This window comes from Xenopus laevis, chromosome 3L, assembly GCF_017654675.1.
Source record: "Xenopus laevis strain J_2021 chromosome 3L, Xenopus_laevis_v10.1, whole genome shotgun sequence".
NCBI classification, from domain to species: domain Eukaryota; kingdom Metazoa; phylum Chordata; class Amphibia; order Anura; family Pipidae; genus Xenopus; species Xenopus laevis.
The window spans coordinates 56,532,460-56,556,463 of NC_054375.1; the positions used below are offsets into that span (position 1 = coordinate 56,532,460).

A 24,004-nucleotide genomic window follows, 5' to 3' on the forward strand; every position below is an offset into this window, starting at 1 on the left:
TTTTTGCTGATAAGCTATACCGGCAAGGAACTGCCGGCGTCCTGCAAGAGGCAGCACTGGGTGAGCCTTGATGCAATCCGCATCATTTTCCTTAAAACTGGAGAAATTTGCCCATCACTATTCAAGAGTTGGGTTGCTCTACCCAAAGCTAATGGACTGGAACTTCCACTTATTTATACATATTATCAAGGGTTAAAGCATTCTAGAAGCAGCAGTCAGGAAATCTAAAAATCTTAAAATATCCACAAGCACAGGCTTGTTCATAATCTCGATAGACAAATACAAGATTCCTCTGCACTCAACCCATTATCAGATGAAAATTGAGCATAGGACTGGCCAGATATGGGATGACTTTGACGTAGTTGGCCAGCTTAAATATATTGCAATATATGGACAAACAATCCCTGTTTTGTTTAAAGGGTAAGGCATTTTTCAGTAGCAGTATGCACAAAATGTCTCTGTCTTAAATATATTGATAATGGGTTGAGTGCAGAGGAATCTTGTATTTGTCTATATGTATTTTGTGGTCACACCCTCATTGCACCCCCGCCTAATGTTTTTAAAAACTAGTGGTGAGCACAACTTTCCCTTGTTTGTTATTGTTCATAATCTCACCATGTTTGACTATGACTGAAATAGCCCTGATACAGATGACTCCTACGAAAGCTCTTTTGCTTCTTTAATTAAGTTGGGCAAGGCCATTTTGGAGAGCTAAGGCTTGCAAATGGGAACATTTTAGTGATAGTTCACAACCCCTTTAAATATATCCCTGCCATTAACTGGCAGCAACAACTTTTAATTTTCTGTAACAGCCATTCAAATATGTATTAACAAAGAGGCTTGCCTCTAAGAATTAGACAATAATGTATGCGCTAGCCAAATAATTTAACTGAGATTTGTTCTTGCACAAAACACCCAGTTTATAATAGTTGCTGCATTCCTGTTGATCTACACAATGACCAAAAATCAAGTAAAAAAAACCCATCCACTAGTCCACTGGGAAGAGTAATGTACTGATGCCAGTGTAAATATTTAGTGCTGCCTTAGGTAACTTTAACACTGTGCTGTTTGTTTAGAAGAGCCTTATGACTGTTGTGTGCAACTGACAGAAAATTGCCTTCACATATTCTGACATATTACAAATCACTTCTCCCTGAGTTGTCTTGTTGCCCAAATATCATTTTACCATCTGGTTGGAGATTATGCAACACATATTTATTTCATAGTGACTAGCTAACTAACACACAATTACAATAATTATGTTAGTTCTTGGCCTTATGAGTCTTGAGTCGTTATAATGACGAGTATGTGTTATTTTATTTTTTTTAGTTGCATTTTATCTAGGATCCTATTTTATCCCCTCACTCTTTCTGTAATGTACAAGGCAGAGTAGAGTAGAGGTAATATTTTAGGGTGCATTATATAAAGATACAACACCGCACAGATGGCATAGTTTATCTCTCTATGTTTTTTTTGAGACACAGGTATGGGACTTGTTATCTGGAATGCTCAGGACCTGGGGTTTTTCCCAGGGTCAGATTTACATAGTGGGCACCCCTAGGCCCACTGTCGTTCGTTGTCCCTGTCCCCTCCCCTTTATTTGTGCAAATTTTCATCATCTGGACTGGAGAAATGGAGATTGTCGCATGGGAAATTAAAAAAATTATTGTATCTCCAGCGCATCCCCAGTGTCTTTGAACCAATGTGGGTGTGGTTGGGCAGCATGCTGCCACCCTAAAATCCTGCCGCCCTAGGCCCGGGCAAAGGTGGCCTTTCCACAAATACGGGCCTGGTTTTTCCGGATAAGGGGCTTTTCTGTAATACCTTTAAAATAAAATTTAAATATAAAAATAAACCCAATAAGGCTTAATTATATCATAGTCGGGATCAAGTACATGGTTCTGTTTTATTATTACAGAGAAAAAGGAAATCATTTTAGAAAAAAAAGAATTATTTGATTAAAACGGTGTCTATGGCCTTCCCATAATTCAGAATTCAGAACAGGCTTTCGGATAATGGATCCCATACATGTAACCTGTAAAAGTGTCACCAACCGTGTCAGTGCTCAGGATTTTACTTCTTTGACCTGCATATATATTTACTATGAACTTGAAATCAACTCACCTTCTGGTGAACGTAATTCAGAAAGTGAATTTAAGGATAGATTACAGAGTGAAAATATCAGAGGCAGAAGAAGCAATTCATTGACTGTTATAATAATCCAGCTGGAACAGTATAAGTGCGTGAATAAGAATTTTAGATGTGGTGTGAGAGCAAAACTAACAGATTTATCCATGTTTACATTTTAACACATCTTACAATTGCCATGTAGCTTTTAGCTATAAATTACTTAACACTGACGTCATCTGTTTCTAATAGGAAAGGCATTTTCGAAGCCTCAAATCCATCATGTGTTAAGAATTCATTCTTCTTAACAAGGGTAATTGTCTAAATCATTCAGATGAAGCCCAAAGGAACCTTAAAAGAATGGTCAAGTGTTGTTCAGAATTCTGAATTTTTTTTAACAAAACATATCATTAATATGAGCCAAATATTGTAGAGGAATGAAAATTTTGCTCTCCCTCGCAGAGTACAAAGGCAAACATTGAAACTAAAAAGTTTCTAATTTAAATTGATATAAAATAAAAGCTCTGTTCAGCTCTCTTCAGAAAGTGAGTTACTCTGCCAAATATTCCACTTTTTAATTTATTAAGCATGTATCCCACATTTATCATCATCACCATCATCATTGAGATACAATTATGACCTGTGTCAGAAACACCTACTTTCTAAAAGAACTATTATTTGTACATCACTATTATACAGTGTATCATACTGCCTTTTTGCAGATACACTGCATCACCATAAATACCCAGGAACCTGCCTGTCCAACACTGTATTCATACTCCTTTTTGCTGGTATTACCATGCATTCAAATATTACACTATAATCATACATCAGAAAGTGTTATGGTGTTTTTTCATGAATTTAATGTTTTTTGATTACAGACGCAAAGGACAGATAGCTGCATTCACATAGTATTCTGATTGAGGATCCTATTACAGGCCACTGATTGCTGGAGAATACAACAAGTTTAGGGAGGTTTATCTTCCCCAAAAATGAGCAACTACCATGTATAAATATATGATTACAAACTCTCCTAATGATAGATGCCCAATATTAGTCTCCCCAAACAAAATTTTCATCCTAGACAACTGAGGAAGGTTTAACTGAGCAATATTGTTTTTAGTATCCAGCCCCAATGCTACTAGACCATAGCACTTTACATAAATCTAATCCTTGATATTTCTATAGATTACACTGGACGTCGTAGTCCATCAAATTTTGGTAGGAGCTCTGGAAGGTTTATGTCCCCTTTAAATCTACGTTGGCTTGTGATATTGTTCGGTTATATCTGTTTTATGAGCTTATTAATTTTATACATACATGACAAGCCTAGATATGAAAGCCTGGAACCAATTTGTGATAATATTTGCTGAAACATTTGCTCCATGGAAACCATACTGCTTTGTAAAAATTCCAACATTTGAAATGTCTTGCACATACTAAAATTCAGTGTAACGGTAGACAGTTTTATTTATTTTATCCAAGGCAGGAGTGGTTTTGGCTAGATTAAGATTTGCCTTTCTTCTTTTCTAACTCATTTTCTCTAACTATAAATGGTGTAAATGTGAAGGAGAAACCAAACTACACACATTAATCTCGAACTGTCTTCGCTGTCACTGAAGTTCAAGTTCCTAGATCTCAGCAGTTACTTATAGGCTTCCATAACATTAATCATATCAGGGTCATTAAATATAGGTTATATTAATTTAGGCTGACGCATGCCAGAATGATGTGGATTTCATTGTACATTGTATAATGTCGGCTGTTCTCCACAAAAGAGTTCCTTTGAAAGCGTATCTTACCAAAAGCATTATATCAGTCACCAGAATGTAGACATAAATTGTACAGTATCTCATATAACATAATCCTAAATTGAAAGGTGATATGCAGAGTAAATGAGAGCCTTTTGAAAACCTAAATGGTAAAACTGACATGAGTACCAATGAGGGTTGGTTGCTGAGCCGAATGCAGAATGATTGGGGCTATGCATAGTGGTATATTGTATTAGAGCAAAACCACACACAGATTTATTAACCTCATTCACTATTTATGTAGCTAGCGTGTATAGGTCATTTTGAGAGTCGTTTTCATGAGATAAACCCTGAAATAAGTTTCTCTTATATATTTGAACCTGGCCCAACATGTTTCATGGGCACCACAGTTTGTTGTGTGTGTTGGCCTCATAATTTGTGTATACACTCAAGCACTTGGCACTAGGATTGCCAAGGAGGAAAAGCTGGAGCTCTCTATTTGCCAGTTGTTACTACAATGCTCCCTTGGGCAACTGAGTGCTCAGGTTCAATGTTTATAAATGCAAAGTTATGCACTTTGGCAAAAATAATATAAATGCAAGTTATACACAAGGGGGCACATTTACTTAACTCGAGTGAAGAAAAAGAATAAAAAATACTTCGAATTTCGAATGTTTTTTTGGCTACTTCGACCATCGAATTGGCTACTTCGAATCGAACGATTCGAACTAAAAATCGCTCGACTATCTGTCTCTTTAAAATAAACTTCGACCTCCTACTTCGCCACAACTAAAACCTACCGAGCATCAATGTTAGCCTATGGGGAAGGTCCCCATAGGCTTTCTAGAAAATTTCTGATCGAAGGATTTAATCGAATGAATATCGGTCAATCCTTTGACTTCGATATTCGAAGTTGAAGAATTTAACTTCGATAGTCGAATATCGAGGGTTAATTAACCCTCGATATTCGACCAATAGTAAATGTGCCCCTAAATCTCAGTTTGTTGGGAATTTCCTTAACTGAGAAGGATCTAGGGGTTTTTGTAGATAACAAGTTGTCTAATTCTGTGGCCACTACAGCAAATAAAGTATTTGCATAAAAAAGGGCATAAACTCAAGGAATGAAATGACTTTTTATAGGTCCCTGGTAAGGTCTCACCTGGAGTATGCAGTGCATTTTTTGGCTCCAGTCCTTAAGAGGGATATAAATGAGCTGGAGAGAGTGCAGAGACGTGCAATAAAACTGGTAAGAGGGATGGAAGATTTAAATTATGAGGGTAGACTGTCATGGTTGGGTTGTTTTCTCTGGCAAAAGGACGCTTGAGAGGGGACATGATTAGACTTTACAAGTACATTAGAGGACATTATAGACAAATAACAGGGGACCTTTTTACCCATAAAAAGGATCACCGTACCAGCGGCCACTCTAGACTAGAGGAGAACTTTCATTTGAAGCAGTGTAGGTGGTTCTTTACAATGAGGACAGTGAGGTTGTGGAATGCACTGCCGGGTGATGTTGTGATGGCTGATTCTGTTAATGCTTCCTTCGACAAGCATAATATTCATGGCTATTGTGATACTAAAATCTATAGTCAGTATATATATATGGGTATATAATTTATGTGAGTGTATTGAGGGGTCGGTGTCAGTGTGTGTGTATGGATGCTGGGTTTCATTTGGAGGGGTTGAACTTGATGGACTTTGGCATTTTTTCAATCTGATTTAACTATGTAACTATGTGACAGATTTTCTATCCAGCACAAGTTGATGAGCAGCACAGTTTTGGTGTATGAGAACAAGCTTCGTATATGCTGATCTAAGTGCAGTCTTGTTTCCCTTATCACTGTAGCACTTGAATCTACTCCTTAGTAATCATTCCTCTAATGTTTAGAGTCTGTATCCTTCCTTTACATACAGTGACTTGTAATATACCTACACAGACCCAAACATGACTTAATTCAAACTACTTTAGAAAGCTGGTAGAAACCAGAGTTTGGTTTGCAATTGCAGTGCCCCAGATTACATTTTATGTGCAATGAAATATTAAAAAAGTTACGAAATCCCCCTAAGAAATAACCATGTCACTGTAGCTTAGTTGACCTCTGTAGTTTTGCAGAAAACGCATGTTCATCATACTCCATGCTTGGCTTACTTTGTGATTTGTTTTCCAACCATGAACTGCACTTTATAATGTTATATGAATTTATGGCCATAAAGCTGACAAGACTAATAATATTTTTAATGCTTAAAAGCTGTAACCAGGATAAAGATGTGTGAGGAAAGATTACAAACTGAGGAGAGTAATCGTGCCAACAGCTGAAAGTACAATGAATACAACGATGCCAACAGCTGAAATATTTTTGTGTTCCTTGCCTATTCTGGTTTAGAACTAATATAAATACTTTAGGTGTATGGTTTTATTTTAAAGGCTTGTCTAAATACAGTTGGTTGGTTTATGGAAGTTATGCTGGTTGACTAATCGTAAGGAGATATAGACAAGCAGTGTTGCTAATATAGGAGCCCCAAAGAAAGCAATTTCAACAGAAAATCCTGCGATTCCATTGGACTGCAGTGCCTTGGTCTTGACTGTGTATTGGTGTGGAGATCATTCTTCGACCAATAAGTTACAGTAACTAAATCTTTCTCTTGCAAGTGAAATTTGCCCATCTAGGTGTGTGAACAAATTACACAACATATATTCCAAACAGATGTTTTATTAAAGATGATACATACCTGCTTTACAATAAATACATACTATATATATATATATATATATATATATATATAATATATATATATATATATATATAAAGAAGAGAAACCCCACCAACAGGACTTTATACAAAATAAACAAAAAAGATTTTATTCTCAACGTTTCCGCTCCACTACTTGAGCCGTCTTCAGGACAAACAAACAAAATTTAAATATCTCCAAATCCTGCCACAGATAAAGTGATGTGTGAGATTGTGGGAGTGATCGTACATTAACCCCTGATGACATGACAGAACTCAATCATAAAATAAATGTCCAAAAAGCAATACAATAAACATCTCCAGAGTGTTTCTGGAGATGTTTATTGTATTGCTTTTTGGACATTTATATATACTGTGTATATCTATATTGGAAAGTATTTGGGAGCACTCACGGATGGTTCTTAAAAGTGTCCTTATTCAGATTTTCAAATAATCCCCCACATCTACGTGTTTCGATTCTCTTTGAACTGTCGTCAGGTTCAAAGAGAACTAACCCGTGTAGATGTGGGGGATTATTTGAAAATCTGAATAAGGACACTTTTAAGAACCATCCGTGAGTGCTCCTAAATACTTTCCAATGTACTTTGACACTCTATATTATATATATATATATATATATATATATATATATGTATATATAAATATATGTATATATAATCTACAGTCTGGTCATTTCCCTATGGGACCAAACTGTAAAGAACAGTCAGAACGCGCGTTTATAACAGGGGTCTCCGTCCGCCGAATTTGACGCAATGTGTCCGAATTTGACGCCGCCACATTCAAATTGAAATCCGACGATGGTGACATAACTCCTCGGTGACATAATATCTTTATAAATTACAGTAGGGGGTACATTATCCACTATATAATATGCCTCTCTTAAGCCCTTCTAAATAACCATAACATATCATGATAAGTGTGCATCACTTTCAAGGATGATACAGGTACTTTTTTCACTCAGCTTTCCACCCCCTACTCTCTGTCACAAACTTTCCTTCTCCATTTCCCACTCTGAATTTCCCCTGTGGTCACTGTGCATTTTAAAAGTCTACGTGAATTTCACCAGTGAATATTCTCCAATTTACTGAGCACAAGAGCACATTTTCACCACATTTTCATCACATTTTCATCACATTTTTATCACTCTTCCCATGCTAATTTTCCCATGCATCATTTCTTCATGGCAAAAATTTCCCAGAAAATGTTCCCCACTACTATTGTAGGAGGAAAAGATATTTGGTGAATTTTCACAGAGAACATTCACACAGAAAATTCACCACATTTCTCTTGAAAAAGTCTACTTCTGATTTTTTAGTAAATATGAGATGTGTTGTGAAAATACACCTGGAGAATTGAGGTGAACCTTTGTGAAGTTAGATGAAGAGAAAATGCACAACTTCTGTTTCACCCGCCATTTTCCACTTTTTTCTTTCCTTATCCATTACCTTGATTTTTCTCTCTCTTGTCCCTATCCTGGACTTTCACCTTTATCGCTTTTGTTTTTTCCCCATACTAGGGAGACATATTTCTCCCATATCATTTTATTGCCTTCATGAAAATGATGGATGTCACACTAGTTTTGCTGAAAGGGGTGACGGGCAACTGCCATATATGAATGATAAAGATAATATGACATGGACTTGCTGAGTGGCCAAGTACCTTCTAGTCACAATATGTCCCTACAATGGAAAGAATATAAAAGACCTAAGTGCAGATTCCCAACATTTCAAACTGAGGAACCCAGATTGATTCCAAATAGATACTTCTTTATCTGGGTTTTGTTTTATATTGAAGGGTCGATCTCATTGATATGAACAGTAATCAAAGTGTAGAGGAATTATTTTTGCATGTGTTTTTTTAAAATGTTGGCATGTTTTCATATAAATGTTTTACTAGTGTTTTTTTCAACCAAACTTTTCTCCTAATGCAGTAACTCAACGATGTTGTTTGACATCTTTGCATTGTTCATGACTCATGCTGGAATCAGTCAGTTAGAGCACATGAAATCTGCCAGTGGTTCACAGCAAACAGTTAGCAAAATGTTAGATTGAAAAGTAAATTGTTAAAAATTTACATAAAAAATTAAAAATTACGAGACACAATTATCAAAGTTCAAATTAGTTTTCCCTTAAAAATGTCCCATTTTTCTCTAATTTCTCAAGACTGTTTATCAGTTTTTTTTCACTAAAGTTGAAAAAAAAAGTTCAACATTCTATCCTTGCCTGAAAATGTGCATGTCTGCTTATGACTCCATTTTTTTCACCGGTGATAGAAAGTGAAAAGAAGGGATTTTTTTCCCAACCTTTATTAAAGCTCCCCTATAATGTGAACCAGATCTAGTAAACATCCACTGCAGCTGAGTGATTTTATTATAATAGCAATTAGACGTCAACCCTGCCCAAATAAATACAAACAGAAGTTATCAGGCATGCAATACTGTAAATGACCGTCCTGTTTAAACTACAAGCATTAATGGGAAAGAAAATAACATTCCTGGGCATAAACAAACCTGTAGAAGGGACATACAAAATAAGAAAACTGGAAGTGTAAAAAATGTTAGTGTACAACTGCTTATTACATAGGGATCTATTGTGTTATTAGAGCATGCAAAGGTTTTCTTTTTACAGTGTTTTCCTTAAAGGAAAACTATACCCCAAAATGAATACTTAAGCAACAGATAGTTTATATCAAATGAAGTGGCATATTAAAGAATCTTACCAAACTGGTATATATATTTAAGTAAATATTGTCCTTTTACATCTCTTGCCTTGAACCACCATTTCATGATGTTCTCTGTGCTGCCTCAGAGATCACCTTACCAGAAATACTACAACTCGAAGGGGCACATTTACTATTGGTCGAATATCGAGGGTTAATTAACCCTCGATATTCAACCGTCTAAGTAAAATACTTTGACTTCGAATATCAAAGTCAAAGGATTTACCGCAATTCGTTTGTTCGAACGATCGTAGGAAAAATCGTTCGATCGAACGATTAAATCCTTCAAATCGAAAGATTCGAAGGATTTTAATCCATCTATCGAACGATTTTGCTTCGATCAAAAAAAGCTAGGAAAGCCTATGGGGACCTTCCCCATAGGCTAACATTGGTGCTCGGTAGGTTTTAGATGGCGAAGTAGGTGGTTGAAGTTTTTTTTAAAGAGACAGTACTTCGACTATCGAATAGTCGAACGATTTTTAATTTGAATCTTTCGATTCAAAGTCATAGTCGAAGTAGCCAATTCGATGGTCGCAGTAGCCAAAAAAATACTTCGAAATTTGAAGTATTTTTCATTCTAATCCTTCACTCGAGCTAAGTAAATGTGCCCCTTCTGTATGAGGAAGAAGTGTTAGAGCAAAAGATAGAGCTTTGTTTGTGTGCACCGTGAATCCTTCAGGGCGGCCCTTATTTTTTAAAATAGCAATTTTCTATTTCTGATTACCCAATGGCACATACTAATAAAAAGTTTATTATTATGACAATGGTTTATTTACATGAAGCAGGGTTTTACATATGAGCTGTTTATTCATATTTTTATAGAGACCTACATTGTATAGTTTTCCTTTAAACCTGAAGATACCTGAACAGTTCCCATCAATAAGGCAGTTTGGATCAGCTCTCACTGAAATAAAAATCCCTTCCCTTTCGCAAAATGAAAGATCCAGTAAGTGCCATCAGTAATACCTATTGTGTAGCGCTTTTCTGGCTAATGGGTATGTAAAGTAAATTATTTTGCTAAGTCTATAATAACAGTAGTGCCGCCCTGTCTAGGAAGCATGCCCATATTGTAAAATGCCTGTCATGGGGGCAATTATATGTAATAATAATATGTAATTTGTTATATTTATACTTTATTAGATATAATCATTGATGTGTTAAAATATTTACAATTACAACATAATACATTCCCTGTAAAGAAGAGAAGCATCCCTACTCTAAACTGAAATGAGCAATTGGCAGAAAATCTAAGGAAACATTTTAAGCCCTTTATTTAACTCTGTGCAAGTTCATTTCTCCATAGAGGAGAACAAATGTGAAAATGCAGATTCAACAGAGAGTGTGTGTGTGTGTGTGTGTGTGTGCAGGCCTTTCCCATAAATGCTACATTCTGTGGAAGACAAGCAGTTAAGACATGCCAATTACCAAGAGAAAACAGCATTACTGCAGACTGCATAGGTAATCTAAGAATTGAGTTCCTCGAAATAAAAAGGGGAAAACACGCAATGGAAAATGTCTGGCAAATAGAGGGCAGGAATTGACAATTTCTACATGATTCAAATGTTGCTTAAATTTTCATTTTAGTCAGCACATTGCAAACTGCTGAATGTTTACAAGTTGGGGGGGGGGGGGTTGCATATTTGCTATTAAAATACCTGTAATGTATATCAATAGGTGCTCAGGATTTATGCTAGGCAACTCTACATTACCAGTCCGGGTAAAGTTCAGGGATAAGTAATTCAAAATGCCACACTGCATGTTTGATTCGTGTCCAGTTCTCTTTCAGTGTAAGCCTCCAGACATTTCTATGTTATACAATATATAAAGTTATATGTAAGCTATTATTGAGAAAGGTAAGGAAAAGCAATCAGTAAATCAAGAGCCAGGTGAATTAGTCTATAAATTACTCTATGACTTAACTAAGCGATTCTGCAGAAAGCTACAAAAGCACTGCACTGGCATGTCTCAGTAATGTATGATTTAAAGATTAGCCGCATAATACAGGTGCAGACGACCTACCATAATGGTTCACGCATATCAGTGCACGAGCATTGTACAGGATGCAAAAACGGCAACAAATGCAAATGCTTTTTTTTTTACCCACAATGCAGGTTCCCCAAGAAATTAAGTGTAATAGTGGGTACCAATCAACTAAAGAGGCCTCAAATTAGCATTCAGTCTAGTAAACTGCATGCAAGTAGTGGCTTCAGTATAGGTATGGGACTTATTATGCAAAATTCTCGGGACCTGGGGTTTTCCAGATAACAGATCTTTCTTTTTTTTGGATCATCAACCCTTAAGTATACTAGAAAATCATGTAAACACTAAATAAACCCAAAAAGATGGGTTTGCTTCCAATAAGGATTAATTATATCTTAGTTTGGATCAAGTTCAAAGTATCGGTTTTATTATTACAGAAAAAAAGGAAATAATTTTTTAAAATTTGGATTATTTCATTATGATAGAGTCTATGGGAGACAGTCATTCCGTAATTCGGAACCCTCTGGATAACGGGTTTCCGTATGATATATCCAAAACCTGAATTTGTTTGTGCGCAGGTGGTTTTAGCATAATAACATTATTGGATTATTCACTAGACACAAGTCAACAAACATTTCATAATGACAGATATTAATTCCAGGAATCCCTTATTGCAAAAAGGCCCTGCACAATCTCATGCAATGCATTTGAACCAGGGCCAGATTTACATAGAGGGCGCCCCTAGGCCCACTGCTGTTCATCAACCCTGTCCCCTCCCCTTTATTCGTGCAAATTTTCATCATCGGGACCAGGTCCGGACTGAGGATTAAAATAGGCCCTGGCATTTCAGGTACATAGAAGCCCAATCAGCCCACACAGAGGCCCAAATAGCCTCCACCAGCCCACTAAATACTGACTTTCTATGGCACCTTATAGCAGCCCCTCTGGCATTTGCCAGAACCCACAGATTGCCAGTCCAGGCCTGATCGGGACCAACCAACGGAAAATGTAAAAAGTTTATTGTATCTCCAGCGCATCCCCAGTGTTTTTTAAACAATGTGGGTGTGGTTGGGCAGCATGCCGCCCCCTAAAATCCTGCAGCCCTAGGCCCGGGCCTTGCTGGCCTTTCCACAAGTCCGGGCCTGATTTGAACAAAACAAGACTTGTGTGATTACTACACCCACCCTGAGGAAGCAGTCAATGGAGACTGTGTAACGTGTTGGATATAGAAGCAGTTTGATTTATTTACCGATCACAGACTCAGCTGGAGAAGCCTTCCTGGTCCCAGAGAGTTTCGGACTTTTATTTTGCTTTGGGTACAACGTGCTTTATGATCTGGCTATCCTTGTGAGTAGATTATTTTAATATTAATTATTAATTAAAGCACTATTACATATATTTTGTTTTATATTTTTGTTATATTACTTGGTGGATGACTGAAGGGAAATTATAAGGTGAAGGATGACATTATTATATGCATCAAAATGTCAAGAAATCTTGAGTATATGCCCAAAAAGGGGGAATCTTTAAGAGTATCACAGTGGCGGATCTACAATATTGCTCTCCAGGCACCATTTTTAAACACTTTGTGGCTCTATGGGCTTTATTACTTATATTTATTAATTAAGATAATACTGCTGTGTAGTAGTAGTAATATTACTATGTGTGTGCTTCCTTTTGCATTCTATTTTTGAACGCATTTGAACATGAATTTGAATGTAATTAAATCTGCAGGCCACCCCAATCCTTGCACACTCGCCGCTTGTCGACAGTCCCCCCGTTCAGTTCCCCCACTATAGCACCTACATTCAGTTTTACTAGGGTTAGGTTGCAGCAACTTTAAGCACTAACTATGAGTATTTAATGGGTGTACCTGCTCCAACAGTACTGATCATTAGTTACTTATAGCTAGTTAACAATAGGTAAATTTTATTTTTCGTGGCAGCACAGTCGAGTAATGATGAAAGTGATTTTACCTACTAATATTCCTGTGAACTTACTCAAACTTTCATTTATGACTTAATAGGCCCTTGGTGTAAGTTGAAGGTGTTAGTACAGATATGGGATCTGTTATCTGGAACCCATTATCCAGAAAGCTCTGAATTACAGAAGATTGTCTCCCATAGACTCCATAAGAATAATCCAGGTTTTTAAAAATCACCTTTTTATCTGTAATAGTAAAACAGTACCTTGTACTTGATCCAAACTAAGATAAAACTAATCCTTATTGGAAACAAACCCAGCCTATTGGTTTTATTTATTGTTTCAATGATTTTCTAGTAGACTTAAGGTAGGCCTCCCAACCCTTTTTACCTGTGAGCCACATTCATATGTAAAAAGAGTTAGGGCCCAACATCAGCATGAAAAAACTCCCGGGGTGCCAAATAAGCTGTGATTGGCCATTTGTGGACAAATAAGGGGTGTGGACTGGCAGCCTGACAGGAGGCTCTGTTTGGCAGTACACCTGGTTTTTATGCAACCAAAACTTGCCTCCAAACCAGGGATTCAAAAATAAGCACCTGCTCTGAGGCCACTGGGAGCAACATCAAAGGGGTCGGTGAGCAACATTTCACTGGTTGGGGATCACTCTCTAAAGGAAGGAAGATCCAAATTGCAGAAAGATCTGTTATCCGGAAAACCCCAAGTCCTGAGCATTCTGGATAACAGGTCCCAAAGCTGTTTATACAATTTTATGTTGGTGGAAAATAAGTAAAAATGCACCTCTACACTTCCTGGTTGCTGATTGCTATTGTATCAAGCATAAAATGTTTCTGTTCAAGCTCTTATTTACCCCAAAAATTCTAATTCTAAGCAACTTTCCACTATACATTAATTGCAGATGTTTAATGATTTTTTGCTATTAAAAGCAGTGTTTGTTCCATGCTGTTCTCTGCACTAACTGCTGGTTTTGACTATTGAAGCAATGCAGCCAGCTCTCCTCCAGCCAAGGTTTCAATTCCCACAATGTATTAAATGCCTCCTTTTTTTCCCCCTTGGACTGGATTTCTCTGACGTTTTTTGGAAATCAGATTTACCTATGCAACATGTGGTGGAGTCCTTGACTAATTTAAAAAGACATTATCCTGAGTAGAAACCACATTTTAAGAAATGCAGAGAGTATGGTGGAAAAACAGCGGTATAATCGCTCGCAGTGTTAATACTGCATTCCATCCACGACATTACTGAAGGAAACTATGGAAAAATGACACAATGGGGATTTCCTGTCTCTCTGAATCAGAAAACATAGAACTGAATGATGCATAAAAAATGGTAGCTGGATTAAAAGTCACTAGAGTGACATGCACGCTAATGAGCCCTGTATTGTCCTATCAGACGTCTAAATATTTTCCTGACTTATAGAGACTATACAATATGGACGGCAGCCAATAACAAGTAACATTTCTCTTAGAAGAAGCAATTAGAAAGCCAATATCATATTTCACTGCATTCCCTCAAGGGAATGAAATACATTTTCAGTAGCTTTCCGCTGAAGCTCTTCATGCTATGAGTCACTTATTCCCCTATGCCAAGCAAAATATATCTCTTGGAAAAAAAAGCGTGGATATAAAAATAAGCTGCAGAAAACTTGCCTGTGAAGTAGATGTTGATTGGGAATTCAACAGATGGAATAAAATGGCTTTTTGAATTCATAACCAGAGCATGGTTAAACAGATTTAATATATATGCTAAACAAATATAACATTACATTCCCATGAAACTATTATACCTGGGAGACTGTGGTTAGCTACTAATTAGCTAAACAATTTGTAATTGCCTGAAATGACATTGGCACTTGCTGAAAGTAGAGGTGTCCTTGTTTAAAGGTATGGAAAAGACTATTAAAGGGGAAACAAACCTTCTTAAATATTTTCCATTTGTATTTCTCCCCTAAAACTCTCTTTTTGCTCCCCCACCTCTCTAAAGTAGGCCACCCAAAATGAATTAAATATACAAGAGAATTAATCAATTAGCATTGCCTCTGTGTTATACCATCTGTTTAACATATTGGCATTACAATGCAATTTTTTATCAGTATTAATTCATCTCTATGGTTGCTGGGCTACAGCTCCCATCTTTTATGTAACCTTTTTTGTTATGCTGGAGAATGCTGTAAGTAGTCCAGCAACATTTAGGCAGAGCATCAATGCTATAGAAGGTTAATGCCTCCTACAATTACCTATGCAATAGAATGTTGCAGTGAAGACCAGCCTTACCTCAGCCAACAAGCTTTGCTTGCCAGTTTTACAAGTTGTAGTCCAAAAATATTTGCCGGGAAGTGTTGTACAATTGCTCTATGATCCAATAACTGGAGTTGTTTAAAGCCAATAGCAAGAGGTGCAAGAGAATCTTTCAGCTGTAAATTTGCACGCTCCTTGTTTTTTTTTTTTTACATGAGAGTCCCTGATTAGCCTGAGCTTAGTTTCTGACTTTAAGGAGGATGTGGCCTCTGATAAAGACAAGGGCCACTTCAGTTTTTGATCACAGTCTTTTCAACCTCTTGATTAAAGCTGTCAAGTTGTTTGTGAATGTTCAACCTGCATCTTTGCTATAACATTTCATAATGAATAAACCATTTTGTCAGTTCATTCTGAGATACAGGATTCTATTTCTACTAGAATAAGGTCTTAAAGAAATGTTTGCTGAAGAAGGTTGAGAAATAATGACGTTTTGGAGGTTTAGGATCCAACATCAGCTCTTAAGCCCATGGATATACTCATGTAAACTCAACTGAAGAATATTTACCTATTTTTGAGCTTATTGCATGTCTGCATTCACCCTGAAAGCTATATAAGCTTATGCTTTAAGGAGGAGGATCATAGAAAGAAGATTCTAGAGGGTCTACAAGAGGTCTTAAACTTGCTGGAAGCTGCTCTAGATTTCGCCAGGCTTACAGTCTACTCTATGGCATTGAAAGTCTCTGTTCATAGAGCACTATGGCTCAAAACTTGGTTTACAGATACATTATGGAATCATTATGGATCATTTACCCATTGATGGAGGAAGACTTTGGAAAAGGTTCTAGATTATATTATTTTAAAATCTACAATTAATAACTACTACTTCCTACCCAAGGCTACTACATTATAGCTACTTCAGTTCAGGCAGTGACTGCAGTGGTCTACTATATGGCACCACTTTTTGCCTCACACAGAGTGAGCATGCATGGGAACGCACAAATCAGACCTCTAACACTACTTGTGTTGTAAGAAAAAAAAAAGATATTGAGAGCCATACTAGTTTTGGGTAGCTTGTAAATGAGGAGTACAAATTGTTTCTCTCTTCTCTCTTCACAGGAATGTGACGTCAAATATTAAGCTTAGGATACACAGTTTCCATTGGTGTTAGTGATTCAACCATACTGCTTAATTTAACATAAACCATACATGCAAAAGTTTAGCTATTAAGGTGCAGCGGGACATACCTTTTTTACTTGGTCTATGAAGTACCAAAAACATTTTCCCATGAAACACCAGAAGAGTATTATCTTTATAAGTAAACCCGGCAATATTAACTGGGGCTTCTTAGAAAGTGCTACAATAGTGCATAGCACATGCCTTTCTTAAAAAATGATGCGCAAGTTTGCTGCAGTTCTAGCAACCAATCACAGTTTTGTTTTTTTTAAAAATCAGGCCAGTATATGCTCCATCCTGATCGGTTGGTAAGGTTAAAAAACTAGTGTAAACTTTGCACCTGTTATGACATTACCACCATTGTCTTTTTTGTTCTAGTAACGTTTGTGAGATTAACTGAATAACTAACCATGATTGAAGTAATTTTACTTATGTACCTCATTCACCCTCTTTATAACTTTTTACTAATATGGAGGCTGTGCTGTTAACCAAATTCTACTTACTTTTCTTATTCACTATCTCTATTGCACAGTGCAACTAGTTTATTCGTTGAATTTATTTTTAAAACTCTATATAGATATTTCTAGCTATATGTGCTATAATTAGCTAATCTCTCAAATTATAAAAGGGAATACAATTTCATCTTGGGGTCCTTGCCATATTTAGGGTGCCTGTTAGCAGCAGCAGAAACACTAAGAAAGAACAGAGTGAATCAGTTTGTACCTGATAGGAATTGTAGCGACCCCTTTAGTCTTAATCCTTGTGTGACAGTTAGCAATATGCATGAACTCTTATAAGGATAGAAAACTTAGCATGTGAAATAACATTCAGCTTGAGTATCAGTAATTGGATTTTTTTTATAACATTCAACCAATCATGACGTGTAATTGTCACTTTATCTTGGCATAGAGGTACAGTAAAACTCTGAAGGGAAAAAGTATCAGTACCAGGCCAAGAAAAATTAATTTATACCTAAACTACGTCAATTTTTTGTTTTAATAAGAAGCATTTATTCACTGCCAGTTGGTTTTCCAAACCCATTGCTAGTAGTTTTATAATTACTATATTAAGTTTCTAAGTAATCCCTTAAAATGTTGTTGGAACATAAAAGAGGCAAAATAGGCCCTTGTGCAGGAAGGCTTAACATAGATATTGTATCTATTCCCTGCTGTTTTTAAGTGATACAGTCATTTTTGACAATGAGTTATGCACAAATATATATACAGTGTATGTGTATATGTATATATATATATATATATATATATATATATATATATATATATATACAATATATATATATACACAATATATATACATATACATATAGACGCTAGGTTCCTGAAGACGGCTCCAGTTATGGAGCTGAAACGTTGAAAATAAATTTTGTATTTTGAAACTTGATACCAAGTCCTGGTTGGTGCGGTTCTTTGGCTGACTATACTATATATATATATATATATATATATATATATATACACACACAGAAAGGCCGTCTCTCATAGACTCCATTTTATCCAAAATAATTCAAATTTAAATTAATCATTTTCTTTTTTGGAATAAAGAAACAGTACTTTATCCCAACTAAGAAATGATTAATGCTTATTCAAGGCATTCGGCCTTTTTAAGCAGGATTCGGATTCGGCCGAATCCTTCTGTCCGGCCAAACCGAATCCGAATCTGCATATGCAAATTAGGGGCAGAGAGGAAGTAAAAAATGTTTTCCCCTTCCCATCCCTAATTTGCATATGCAAATTCGGATTCGGTTCGGTATTCGGCCGAATCCTTCGTGAAGGATTCGGGGGTTCAGCTAAATCCAAAATAGTGGATTTGGTGCATCCCTAGTTTATTTAATGTTCAAATAATTTTTTTAATAACAATTTATTTATATAAAGTTATGAAGATCCAAATTACGGAAAGATCTGTTATCCAGAAAACCCCAGGTTCCAAGCATCTGGATAACCGGTCCCATGCCTGTATCGATCTATCTCTCTCTCTCTTCGCACTCACAGGACTTATAAAAAATATTTTTTTATGTACTGAACTTCAAACTGATGTTTCGGCCCAAACCAAGGCCAGTTTGAAGTTCTGAAAAAAAAAATATTTTTTATAAGTCCTGTGAGTGCGGATCCTTTTGGACATGTATGGAGAATTTTTGCAGTTTCTGCACCCAGGCACATATAATGAATTTGTCGAGAGTGCATAAACTTTTCTTTGATTGAAAACGTCCACTTTGAAGATTATATATATATATAAAGTTTGGGATCCCTTATCTGAAAACCCATTATCCAGAAAGCTCTGAATTATGGAAAGGCTCCATTCTATCCAAATTTAAAAAAATAATTTCCTTTTTTCCTTTTTTGTAATAATAAAACAGTACCTTGTACTGGATCCCAACTAAGACTTACTTAATCCTTATTCAAAGCAACCCCTATCAGATTAACAAACACTAGGGTACATTTTATCAGGAACCATATATCTTTTATGGTGCTTTTGAGTGTGAAGTAGGTAGAGGAAACCCAAGAAGGCACAAAAATAACATACAAACTCCCTGCAGATAGTGCCCTGGCTGGAATTGAACCTACATCCCTAGCTCTGCAAGGCAGCTGTGCTACCCATGCCACCACGGTACTGCCTGTTACACAGGTAGTTACATTATTTTAATTAAAATAGTGTGTGGTGTTTTGAACTGTATGGGTTGGCAGAGCTACTATAAAGGCTAATAAAAATTTCAGGGCAATTAATTATGTCAGAACAGGGTGGAATCCCAAATGCAGAGGCTGAATCCAGTTGCTGAAAGTAATTTGCCAGAAGTCAAGTCATTCAAGGGTTTTTCTTGGTATTCTAGGTTTAGAGCAAAGTAGAAAAAAGGCTAGCTACGCCAAGAATCATTTCAAAGCTTGCCAAGTGCTTCTTACAATTACTTTTGCCAATGTGAGATTAAACAATGCGTTAAATCTGAACATAAATGACAGCAGTTTAAATAATCACATCAAGTAATTATGCGTAATCTTAAAATTCTACTTAATTCAACATCTAAAATGCTAAAAATATATGTGTGTGGCACTAAACATTCTACCGAGAAGAATGTAAAGTTTGTAAATATATATACATTAGAATGCCAACATACTTTTCAAATGTCTTGCTAAATTGGCCTTACTACAAGGTAATAACTATGATGGCATTGTTTCATTGTATATTCCTGTAAAGGTTATGAACAGAGTTATAGGCCTGTTCCTGGTAGCAGTATGCGTTTTTGAAAAAATGTTTAGGGGGCATTAAATGATTTAGCTGTGGGGCATGTATCTTGTATTTACTGCCACACCCCTGTTCTTCTGGAAATTTTAACACTGCAGGAGGGCTGCGGGAGGTGATAAGAAAGGTTATAGCCAGACAACCCAAGACAATAACAACTTAAGTAAGTCTGAAACTGCAAGCTGAATAAGTATAAAAGTAAAAAGACAAATTTAAAGAAAAAAGCAATGTGATGGCCCAGGGCAGTCAAAGAATGAAGACGTGAAAGAAGATCACTCCATGGTGCTCCAACAGAAGAACCCGGGCCATTGCCGTTTTTTAAGCTAACAGCATGAGCACAGGGTATCAGATAAGCAATTATAATCACTGGGGGGGGGGGGGGTTTCCTAAGATTTGGCAACCCCCAGTAGGGTTGGACTGGGCCGGTAGGAAATCAGGAATAAACCCAGTGGGCCCTTGCCCTTGTGGGGCCTTTGCAGAGCTAGGTCCGCTTCTCTGCAGGCACCAATTGGGCCTTTCCCCCACTAAACACACAACAGTGTCTGCAAGGAGTAAACAAATAGGTACGTGATTTGCGGCAGGGGGGCGATCATCGCTGCACTCGCGGTGGAGGATTGGTGGCACTTGCTTCTGGGAGGGGGCCCCCCAGGTGGCAGCCCCAGTGGGCCCCAAACACCCCAGTGCGACATTGACCCCCAGTGATTATAATTTTACTTCTCCTTTACTGGAAAACGTGTAATTATGGTTCATCTCTAATTAATTTACAAAAAAGTAAAAAACAAAAATCAAAATGGCTCCTTCTGAGTCCTAAACACTTCAAGGCGAATGTAATATTGAAAAAATATTACATTTTACAGTGTACTGTTCCTCATTAGACAGTTCTACTGTCTGGTGGTGTACTCTTTTGGTGCAAAAATAATGAGTTTTTCAGAAGCTTTATTACATGCACTGTGCACAGGTGCAAACTATAGACTTGCCAGTCTTTCTTCCACTGGCGGATGGGGTCACTAAATAGTTTCCGGATTGTAATAGCAAAGGAAAAATTGTTCGCATAGAGAATATTTTTTTCCTTTAACAACTTTTATTATATTTCCCCAAAGGGACTGATTTATCAAATTTCAGTCTGGGAAACTCTCAGGTTTCTTGCAGGATTCCCAGACATTTGAACTTTTTAGCTAACAATTCAACAGGCTGAATTTTTATTATTTGATCAATATTGATATCTAGACTTTAAGGTTTGCTATCCAAGGCCAGGAAAAAATAACAGATGGTCTATGTATCTTGAGAACTGTATAGTGAAAGCACTAAGGTGGACAAACACCAAACAGAAGAACTAGGACACAAGTCTTCAGAACCCAGCCTTTCCTACACCATTATGGATAAGCATAGGTCAGTCTGAACAAAATAACTTGAAGTAAGTGAGCATCTTTGGGCCTAAGATAAGGAAAACTACTAAACTAGTTCCCATTTACCCATAGACCTCCATTGAGTTTTTCATGAGATAAAGTATGAGATGAGTTTTTCTCATTTAATTGAATCTGGTCCTTATTGTGAACAGTGCTATATAAAGAGGGCTGTCGCCATGTCGCTGCTCATTCATTTTGGTCTGTGCAGTCATCAGCTATTAAGATTTATTAACATTCTACTCAGCACTGTGTTTTGGTCTGATAACACCCTAGGCACCAGGCCTCAGCACACCCATGCCCAAGCTCTAACATGCATATGCAGGGAAGTGATGTAATACACATGGCATAATTTCCTAACAGACACATGCACTCCACTGTAATCAGGGTACCCCCACCCCCCTCTTCCTCTAGTGGTCAAGTATCTGATGGTGGCAGGAAGAATCTTTTTCTTCCATATATGCACAGAGGGTCCTCTTAAAGCTGCTGCCCTAGACATAGGCTCTTGGAGGCCTATGTGGTTAATGCAGTTCTTGTCCTATTGGAATCAGCCTGATTATAGTCCAACAATGAAACCATCTAATTTCTAATAAAAGTCAGTCAAAAAACATGGATATTTTATGTGTTAATGTCTACCCAGATTAACTAGATATACCTATGTACACTACCAGCATTGGACTGGGGGGCTGTTATAATCTGTTTGCCAAGTGTTAAAATAAATGTGTTGTAGCATTAATATCCAATTATAGGAGCATAATGATTGTAACCTACACTCTCCAGAAGATTATGGGGTATATTTATCAGAGTGAAGTTGGAGATCACCACAGTCCACTAGAGTGATATTCCGCCTCTCTCCATTCATTTCTATGGGATTTTTAAAGACATATTCATGAAAGGCAGAACTTTCACTTTTAATTTACCCATTGATAAATGGTCTTTTAAAAATCCCATGGAAATGAATGGAGAGAGGCGGAATTTCACTCTAGTGGACTGTGGTGATCTCTAACTTCACTCTTCAATAAATATACCCCTATGTGCTGCCATTACCATTTTTTTTTTTTTTTTACAAATTCCAGGTTCAATTAGTCTTCATTGTGACATAGTGTAATAACTAAACTACCCATTGGAAGAACTGTTCTCATATATTAAATGTGTAGAGAGATTAAAAAAAAGCTACTAAAGAATGCAAACAGAATGAAAAGACTATTTATCTTTATATGGTCACACAAGTCCACTGGGACTGCTAATTTACAGTAGCCTTTACAGTATGCTATATACAGTCTAACTAGGTCGTATAACCTTTCTGTTTCATCTTTTATGATTTCAGATACCTACAATGGTCGATTTATGGTTCCAGGAATTCATGCCTCTGCTTCCCATCTACCAGATTCAGTAAATAACAGTAATTTCATTAAAACTCTGTCAAGTGAGTGGACGCAGCTGTTCCCCTTGAAAAGCAGTTTATATCCAGCTACTTATCAGGAGTTCCATGAATTCTGATTGACTGTCGCTACATGGCAAAGGCATTGGGCAGTTAGAGAGAATGACTTTAAGTGTCCAGTTCTTAGAACAGAAAAACTGCAGGCTTATAGGAATCATTCAGAGAAATGAGGTAACATACTAATTCCATTGTTTACTCAACTACATTTCAGTCTGCTGCCCTGTTATTATTTGCTCCGTCTTCTCTGTTCCCAGAATCTCTAGATTTCTTTTGGGCAGACAGCAAAAAACAATCAGAGCAAATGCTAGCCTTAACACTTGTCATGTACTGATAAAAGACAACCAACCGCATTGCTGTGGCAGTTCAAGGCTTTGTTTGTTCAGTTCTTCCCACCAGTATTTCTCGTTTATTTACAAAATAAAAAAGTGAAATTCGATAATGTTATAACCTCCGTAGGTTCACACTGAGTTTAAAAAAAATGCTATATAGTAAAGTACCCTGGAATAGTCAAATGATGAAATTTGCAAAAGTGTTAGTTTATGAACATATATATTTATATATATATAGGTATGGGTATATAGAATTTAATTAAAAGTAGGGAGGGTATGTGTATGGATGCTGGGTTTTCATTTGGAGGGGTTGAACTTGATGGACTTTGTCTTTTTTCAACCCAATTTAACTATGTAACTATATATATATATATATATATATATATATATATATATATATATATATATATATATAGTTACATAGTTAAATTGTAACTATATATATATATATATATATATATATATATATATATATATATATATATATATATATAGTTACATAGTTAAATTGGGTTGAAAAAAGACAAAGTCCATCAAGTTCAACCCCTCCAAATGAAAAACCAGCATCCATACAGATACCCCTCCCTACTTTTAATTAAATTCTATATACCCATACCTATACTAACTATAGATCTTAGTATCACAATAGCCTTTGATATTATGTCTATCCAAGATATCATCCAAGCCATTCTTAAAGACATTAACAGAATCAGCCATCACAACATCACCCAGCTGTGCATTCCACAACCTCACTGTCCTGACTGTGAAGAACCCCCTACGTTGCTTCAAATGAAAGTTCTTTTCTTCTAGTCTGAAGGGGTGGCCTCTGGTACGGTGATCCTCTTTATGGGTAAAAAGGTTCCCTGCTATTTGTCTATAATGTCCTCTAATGTACTTGT

The 24,004-nt window shown here is 36.7% G+C and overlaps 1 protein-coding gene and 1 long non-coding RNA gene across 2 annotated transcripts in view; one reads left to right on the forward strand and one right to left on the reverse strand.

The window, feature by feature from the left end:
- igf1.S (insulin like growth factor 1 S homeolog) overlaps positions 1-24,004 on the reverse strand; it is a 56,667-nt gene that overhangs the window by 23,227 nt on the left and 9,436 nt on the right. The gene's annotated exons all lie outside the window — the stretch shown is intronic.
- Positions 12,378-23,203, forward strand: LOC108711021. The gene is made up of 2 exons (XR_001934842.2): positions 12,378-12,676; positions 22,663-23,203. It is a non-coding gene; the product is annotated as an uncharacterized LOC108711021 (long non-coding RNA).